We start from the raw sequence: 9228 nt of genomic DNA on the forward strand, positions 1-9228 counted from the left end.
CTTCGTTTAGGTCACTTCTCGCGGAGCGCACAGCTCACTCAAGAACAGGGACAGTTATTCCTTCGTCATACAGGTCGTCCCGTTCTAGAGGCGCTTGTTGTACAGGTGCTCGACTGTAATTGGCTTCAGCATGAGAGAAGCATGCGTACGGTTTGAACATCGTGCTTCTGTGCCTGCGGCGTCAGGGTTCGCGCAACCGTATACTAGCGGACGTCGCACTGATTACTATGTCGTTGGAGCCAATTAATAAACGCGCAAGCCTAGATGTTATCGGTCATAACCACTGCAGTCACTCTGGGAACCTTTGCAGTCTTATGATAAATACTTCGTCATTGTATGATTAACGAGAAAAATAGATCAGTCTTCGTCAACCATTTCGGTGGCAACGAAAGCCTCTTAGCTCAATATCTCCCTTGCAAAGCCCTTAAAAAACACAAATGCGACGTTGCGGGGCATATTTGGCAAGAACGCGCTTTTTGAGAGCCGAAAAAACTGCAATGTCGACGACGACCCTCATATGCAAGAAAAGTCGCATTAAGTTAATGTCACAGTGTAGATGTGATGTTGTTGTGCCCCTTGCAGTGAGCCAAGTTGACAAAAAATTAACGCAGAAATTCATCTGCGGGAGTTGTCTAAGTATGCGTAACCATTGTGACTCTTGCTCATCTCCATGCAGCCCGGTGTCATTATATATATTATGAAACTTGATCCCACCAGTATAAAGCTTATATACGAACGTTATTATTATTATTATTTATTATCAAACTTATCGGACTAGATCCGACCCCTAACAACCCTTATTGGTCGGTATCAAACTTAACTCAATCGATCCGGTCTGTATCAACCCTTAACTGTTCTTATCAACCTTATCGGACTTGATCCGACCCTTATCAACCTTAGAGCACTTGATCCGACCCCTATCAACCATTATCACTGTTTAATAACGTCATCAGAATTGATTCGACTGTGATAAGTCCTTATTGCTCTTCAGCAACTTATCCATCCACGTCGAGCCACTCTAAACCGTGATGACAACCATATAAACGCTCATGACTCCTCATCATCCTTGTCAAATTATGGACTACTTATCTACGAGGGGTGTTCAATAAAGATTTCCCCTGACTCACTTATATTTATTGCAGGATGCTGAAACTGCGCATGCGTAATGACATAAGTCACTAGAGGTCACGTGCCAATGTGCAACTTTGAACTAATAACGGTCTTTCTTTTACAGGTGCTGAAGTGGTGTGAGGCGTGATAATGGATGCAGTGGAATACAGAGCCGTCATCAAGTTCCTGTACTTGAAAGGCCGCACTCCAAGAAAGACGTTCGATGAGATAAAAGAGGTTTATGGCTCCGATTACAGGGCGACCCCACTCCGCTATCGATGAACACACCATCCAGCAAGTGGAAGCCGCCATTTTGGAAAATCGCCGCGTAACCGCTGGAGACCTAGCCCAAAATGTCGAGGTTAGTGTGGGGTCCATCGAAAAAAATTATTGTGCAAGGTATCCGCTCGCTGGATTCCCCGGCTGTTCACACCTTTCCAAAAGCAGGAACGAGTCGAATGCTCCCGCACTCTTTTGACCATGTGCCATGGAAACCAGGAGGACTTTTTCAACAGACTGATTACACAGGATGAAAGCTGGGTCCATTACTGTGATCCGGAGACTAAAGCCCAGTCGATGCAATGGAAGCACTTGGACTCACCGCCTCCAAAGGAGGCACGCGCCCAGCCCTCGGCGTGCAAGGTCATGCTCAGAGACTTTTGGGACCAGCACCGAGTAGTCTTCATGGATTTCCTAGCAAAGGGTGCCACGATTACCGGGGCATACTATGCTTCACTGCTGCGGAAATTGCGGCAGGCCATCAAAAGCAAGAGACCTGGCATGCTCGCCAAAGGTGACCGCCTTCTGCAAGACAATGCCCCAGTTCACAACTCACATGTTGCCCAGAGGGAAGCACGCTGCTGCGGTTTTGAAATTCTACCGCATCCCCCTTATTCACCCGACCTCGCAACATCGAACTTCCACCTCGTTCCAACAATTAAGTGATATTTGAAGGGCAAGCATTTTCCAACGTGTCGATTTCTACAAGCGAGGTGATTACAGCTGCATAAAAAGATGGGATAAGTATGTGTCCCTGGGTGGCACCTGTGCAAAGAAGGACTAATAAATCTGCAAAGTTTCGTTGCTCTCCGTCAACAGGAAGTGGGTCAGGGGATACCTTTATTGAACGCCCCTCGTATACGTGTTTTGCGACGTGATCCGCATAAGCACTCATAGATCGGTGGCATTTTGGTCGGTGAAGAAACGCCCCAACGGAAGGCGCATCCCGCGACCACCGAGACGCAACGGGTACGTCGCGTGTTTGGCAGTAAATTTTCGCAATACTGGATTTTTGCTGATGTCTACATTGCACCGAGTCGGCTCTGAATGTGGTTCCAGAGACGGATTTTATTCCACCAACACCAAATACGTATTTCAACAAAGCCTTCATAGAAACAATGCTTTATACATTATTTTCTTTATAGTGATTATTCTTACGTGGCGGACAGGTGTCCTGGTTGGGTAGGCATAGAAATGCTTACCCGGACTAGTTTCTAAACATGCAGCCGGCATAGTCAGCAGATCATTTCGTATTAGTACGGGAGAAGAAACTAGAGGTCGTACCATAGCATGGTTCCCGGCCCACGTGAACGATCTAACCAACCAAGCGGATTGCAACCCTAACGAGCGAGCCAACTGCCTGGCGCGTGAATTTACGAATCGTGCCCGTGCTAACGGTCGCGCTCTCCCACAGGATTGCCCCTTCAAAGATCATCTTACCACCTTTCACGAAATTACGTCGCATTACAGACACAGCATGAGGAAATTCCCTCCCCCCAGCCCGACACTTAACAGGGCTAAGGCCGTTATTTTCAGGCTCCTACAGACCAGGTCCTACCTCACCCCCAGAGTGCTTAGTTGGATAGACCCGAACTTCCCGCAGTCATGCTTCAAATGCGGTCACGCATGCTCCTCCTTCGACCACATGCTCTGGCTGTGCCCGTACAATGCGGGCTCCGACCTTCAATACAAGTCCAAGTGGGACTCCTTTCTGACGAGCTAGGATTTCACGAACCAACTACAGGACGTCCAGAGGGCCCGCGACGTCGCGGAGAGTCACCACCTCCCTGTCCCGTCGTCGGCGGAGCCACCAATTTGATTGGGGAGCCTTCGGTTCCCCCCAATCCAGTTCCTCAGGACACTCTAATAAAGTTCTTGTCACTATCACTGTGATATTCCGTACAAATTTCACGTGCGATAAGATCTCGCCCCGCGCGCCGTATGCTGCGAGTGCGAGGGTGAGCCAAGAAGGATGGTGGATTGATGCGCGCTCAGTGTTGGAGGCCGTGATCAAGCGCGCGTCAGGGTAGGAGAGCGCGCGTCTCCTCCTCTAGCGCGACCGTGGCTGGGCAAGGCTGTCGGCGCGGCTGAGCGCATACGGGGCCTGTAAGCCGTGTGGGGTCTGAAGTTGTTTTGTTTTTGAAAATTTTTGCGACAATTTAACAGTTCTGGCAATTTTTGCAAAAACGCAGCCTGTTACACTCCTGTAACACGTGAACGCGAAAGCCTGCTGCACACTTAATGTGTTAAGTTATACGACGGAGCGGTCAGACTTCTTGCAAGACATAACGAGCCTCAGTGTGAAGTAAACGTGTGTCAATCCGCTGTGAGCGAGCTTCGGCCTCCTCTCTACGTTGCCGTCTCGCATCGTCACGCTGCTGCTTTCGCAGTTTTGGCTTCTTTGGCGCGTTTTCGACGCTTAGCTGCGGCTTCGCGCGCTCGTATAGCGGGGTCAGATTCGCGCAACGACGTTTCTCTTCCACTTTGCGCTGCACCCTCTCAGCAGGGGAAAGCAGCACTCGCGGTCGAACGCCTTGCTCCCGCCGCTTCGCACGTCGCACCTCGTTTCTCGCTTCGAGAGCTTACTTGGCTGTATATAGGGTACTTCCGAAGGGGGCATGCAATACTTAAAAAATGGTTCAGATGCTCGTTTCGAGCTTGCTCTTTATTGAAACGTATGCTGCTTTGTGTGTGTGTATATATATATATATATATATATATATATATATATATATATATATATATATATATATATATATATATATATATATATGTGGTGAGCGCTGTGCCTCCATTTCCTCTTTTCCTCATCTGTACACGCTCAGCATCACCACTCGGGACCGTAAAATTGGGTGGTTCGCTCGTCGAAGTAGAAGACCTGCGGCCTAACCGTTGTCTCTCAAGTGGTGGAGGTTTCTTTCCCGCCACGTAGCCCTCTCCCCTATTGAGCTTCCCCTGGAGTACATCCCTGGAGCTCCGGTCAGGTCACCGCTCGTATCAACTGCCCTCGGCGGTGTCGCAAGATCAGCAGCCCAACATGGTAGCTTCCATTATGCCTGCTCCTGCGGGGACACCTTCTTGAACCATTACTAGCACTCAGAAGGATCACCAGATGCTATCTGGTCTCCGCGGTGACGATGTTCGGGACTGGTTGGAAAATTACGACCGCGTGAGTGCATTTAACCATTGGGACGGTTCCACGAAGCTCGCTCATGTAGCCTTGTATGTAACCAACGTCGTGAAGACTTGGTTTCTCGACCATGAACATGACTTAGTGGACTGGAACTCTTTTAAACAGCAGTTGCGACAGGTTTTTGCCATCCCAGCTGTCTGCTCCGAGGTCGCGAAAAAGAAGCTTGCCGAGCGTGTACAGCACACCGGCGAGTCGTACACTTCATATATAGAAGACGTCCTCGCCGATTGCCGCCGTCTCAACGGCTCCATGGCGAAGAATCACCGCGTGCGCCATTTACTCAAAGGCATTGGGAACGTTGTGTTCAATGCCCTTCTCGTGAACCCCACTACTGTAGCCGACATCATCGCCACGTGCCAGTGCATCAGTGAACTTGTTCGATCCGCTTGCAGCCTCACGCGTCTGATCACAGGTCAACCAACGACATCGAGCTGCGTGCGCTCATCCGTAGCATAATTCGCGAGGAATTTCAGGCACACCATTCACCGTGGGCTTTCAACGTACATACAGCGCCGTCTGGGGCCGTTCTACGTAACACCGTGAGGGAGCAACAAGCTTCAGTGGCGTGCGCGCAAGGCCCAAGCTATCTGCCCTTACCAAAGCCCACTTACGCTCAGGTTGCTGCTGTGGCATCACCTTTCCAGCAGCCCCCGCCACCTGCGGCTGCACTGCATTGATCTCTCCCTTCCCTCTCGGCAAACGTACCGGCTCAGCCTTACGAAAACACATGGCGCCCACCCTCACCGGTGTGCTATTAATATTACTGCGGCATCCGTGGCCATATTTCAAGGTTTTGTCGACGCCGCCAACAGGACGAATGACGTGGTTATAAAGCTTTTGGGAGAGATGCGCTTTCTGCTCCAGGACCACAACGACGCCGCTCTTACGAACGTTATGAACATCCCTCTCCTTTTCTGGACAACGTCAGCACAAACGAAGGTTTCAATTCCGCGCGTCGTCGCTCTCCTTTGTCGGTGCGACGCTCCTCCTCGCCTCTTCGTCCGGCCACTTCGTCTGCTGACCATGGCTCAGAAAACTAGGTAGGGCAACTTCAGGAGGGAATTTCAGTAAAACTTCATTTGGGACTAGTTGGCACATAATTCTGACCTTAAACTTACAGCGCAAACATCTAAGACGAACCACAAAAGTGTGTGTCATATCTTCCTTGTGTGGTTCGTCTTAGGTGTTTGTTCTGTAAGTTTAAGTTCAGATTCAGGAGGGAATGCTCCATTTTTCGGCCTACGCACAACCCCTCCGGGGGGCCCGTCTGTCGGTGAGTGTTGAAGCTGTGCAGATTGAAGCCTTGCTTGACACGGGCGCTTCACTTTCAGTCATCAGTGCCAATTTGTGTTCCCGTTCGCGAAAATTCAAGTCACCCTACAATGGCCCACCCCTTCGTTGTGCTAATGCCGTCCTTGTTCAGCCCTCCGGAGTTTGCACAGCGCGCGTTTTCATTGAAGGCATACGTCCCCACATTCAGTGCCTCGTCTTGTCCTCCTTCACTCATGAACTCATTTTTAGGATGGGACTTTCCCTCGTTCACATCAGCTTTGATCTATTGCCGTCAACGTGTAATTCATCTGAGCGACACTGGATGTTCATCTGAACACGCTGCACACAGCCTGCGTTTCGTCACAGCTGCCATTTGTCTGATTACACCTGGCCATGAGCAAATTCTAACCTTGGCTTCGGATACCATCGTTAACGGTGATGTGTTCTTCCATTTGCTTGCTGGCAAATCGGCATGTTTTAGTGTTCAGCTGGAGACCAGCGTTAGAAATTTGCAGGTCAATACTTCGTCCAAACGCTGGAGACACTGGCGAAAAGCCGAAGAAAAAATAACAATGCCATAAAGATAACAGAAGCAAGTTTTCCACTTCGGGACATGTGTAACTGTGTCTATGATACGTTCAAAGGCTGCAGGAGCGTTACACACCCCGAAGGGCATTACGTTGAATTCGTACAGTCCGTCTGGTGTTGCAAAGGTGATTTCGTCCTTGTCTGCTTCGTGCATAGGTATTTACCAATAACCCAATCGAAGATCGAGACTTGAGAAGTATTCAGTACCCTGTAGAGAGTCAAGGGCATCGTCGATTCGTGGCATCGGGTACAAATCGATGCGGAATCGTACAGAACTGTCCTTCTTCCGGACTAGCACAACAGGCGACGACCAAGAGCTTCATGAGGGCTTGATAATGTCGCGTTTGAGCATGTCGGTGACGTTTTCCTCGATTTTCCGCTTCAGTGACGGCGTACAATGAAACCGCCATTGGTTGCAATGCGATGCACTGCTGCGGAAGTGCAGCCGAGAAGCTTCGAGTGGGCGTCAAATAAAAATTTGTTTCTGAAGCAGCACTAAAAGGTCTTCTTTCTGCGCAACAGTGAGATCGTCGTTTATCGTGACTGTTAAAGCTGCAGTACTATCATCATAAGGAGGTGCAGGCAAAGGTCGTGTTTCCATGTGAAGAGGAGCAAGCGTAATAGGTTTGGTGTCCGTAATGCAAGGAACAGCGGTGCCTTGGGCCATCACGATCTGCGAAAGAGATGGATTGAATGCCGTGGCTAGCGCACTCCTGTCGTGAAACCTTACCAGGCTAGGAGCGGTGGTGAGGCCGCAAGAGATGTGGCAACCAGATGGTTCGAGGAACAGATCACCATTAACGATGGTATCCACCTTGTCAACAAGGATGGCGTCCGACCAACCCTGACAAGATTGCTGCTGTGCTTCAGTTTTCTCGCCCAAAACATCTGAAAGACTTACGAGTTTCCTTGACCTCGCTTCTTATTTCCGGTGCTCTATCCGGCACTTCGCAAGCATAGCGTCGCCACCGCACAAGCTGTTAGCCTCGGGCACTCCGTTCACTTGGACTGACGACTGTGAGTTTGCTTTCCAAGCCCTCAAACGTGCCTTAACACCCGACCCCATTCTCTGTCATTTTGATGAGAGCGCGCTTACCCTTTCGCACACCGACGCGAGTGGTCACGGGATCGGTGCCGTCTTCTTGCAACGTGACAGCACTTCACGAGAGAGAGAGAGAGTTGTTGCGTGTGCCAGTCGCAGACTAACGGCTGCGGAACAGAACTACAACATAACAGAGTAGGAATGTCTTAGTTTGGGCCGTGCAAAAATTCCGGCCATATATTTATGGACGCCACTTTACCGCAGTTACTGACCATCACGCGCTATATGCTGGTTGCCATCATTGAAAAATATGTGTGGTCGCCTTGGGCGCTGGGTTCTCCGGTTGCAGGAATTTGATTTCGACGTGATCAACCAGTCCGGCAAGAAACATCAAGATGCCGACGCTTTGTCTCGCTGCCCCCTGCCGCTATCATCTACGAGCATATCTCTGCATTATACTTCACGAGGCCATGGGACTACGTCTTCACTGACGTTGTCACCATTAGCACCTAGCTATCAACACGCTGCCCTCCAACCACTACACTGCGTTCGCCTCTCATCAACGAGCTCACCCATACTGCCACTGAATTATTTAACGTCTATGCGGAACTTCACGCCCACCTAATGTCAGGCTTCGTCGCCAACTGAAGCAGTTTAAGCTCGAGAACCATGTGCTGCACCGTTACATTTACCATTCTGATGGACGCTGTTTGGTTCCGGTTCTTCCTCGTTCACTGAGCTCACAGGTCCTCGAAGCCTTCCACGACGACTTACGACGACTTCCATGGCCACATAGGTTTTCACAAAAACTACAACTGGATCAGGAGCCGTTTCTTCTGGCCTGGCCTTTCTACCTTTGCGGCTAAGTACGTCACTTCTAGCACACTTTGCCAACAGCGGTAGCGACCAACAACACCTCCTGCTGGTCTGATATATCCTATTCTATGTCCAGAGACACCATTTGACGTCACTAGAATCTCTTCAGACCTCTTCCTATCACGTCGGCAAGACATCGATGGATTGTGACTGCTGTCGACCACCCTAGACGCTACGCAGATAGCGCTCCTCTGCGCTCTGACTCTGCGTCAGAAGTCGCCACCTGCTTTGTGGAAGCCATCGTGTTGAGTCATGGGGCACCTCGCGCCCTGTTGAGTGACCGGTGCAACACTTTTTTTTTGTCGACAATCCTCGAAGAAAGTCATAACATGTCGCACAGTTCATAGGACGACGTCTGCACCACACACAAACAAGTGGCTTGACAGAGCGATTTCATCGCACATTAGCTGATATATCTATGTGTATCGGACCAGACCACAACTGGGGCACAATTCTTCCAGTTGTGACGTTTGCTCATAACACCGCTGTTCAAAGAACTATTGGCTACTCCCCTTTCTACCTCGTTTACGGCCGTTCGCCGACATCTATTCTCGATGCCTCTTTCTTAAATGTCCCTGTACTAACCCCTCGGCGTCTGTGTCCGATCAGTTCGTCTCAACACTTGACAAATGTCGACAAAGTGCTCGACTCAGTACAGAAGTCAGTCAACAAGACCGCAAGCAGCGTCACAACAGCTCTCGCCGCGACGTTTCCTTTCGTTCCGGAGATGAGGTGCTGCTCTAGACACCCGTTAGTACGCCCGGCTTGTGTGGAAAGTTCCTCTCGCGTTTTGTAGGACCCGACATAATTACAGAACAAACGTCCCCTGTGAACTACCATGTCACTCCTCTTGAAGTTCTGACCGTCG

Source organism: Dermacentor albipictus, chromosome 3, assembly GCF_038994185.2.
Source record: "Dermacentor albipictus isolate Rhodes 1998 colony chromosome 3, USDA_Dalb.pri_finalv2, whole genome shotgun sequence".
In the NCBI taxonomy this organism is placed as follows: domain Eukaryota; kingdom Metazoa; phylum Arthropoda; class Arachnida; order Ixodida; family Ixodidae; genus Dermacentor; species Dermacentor albipictus.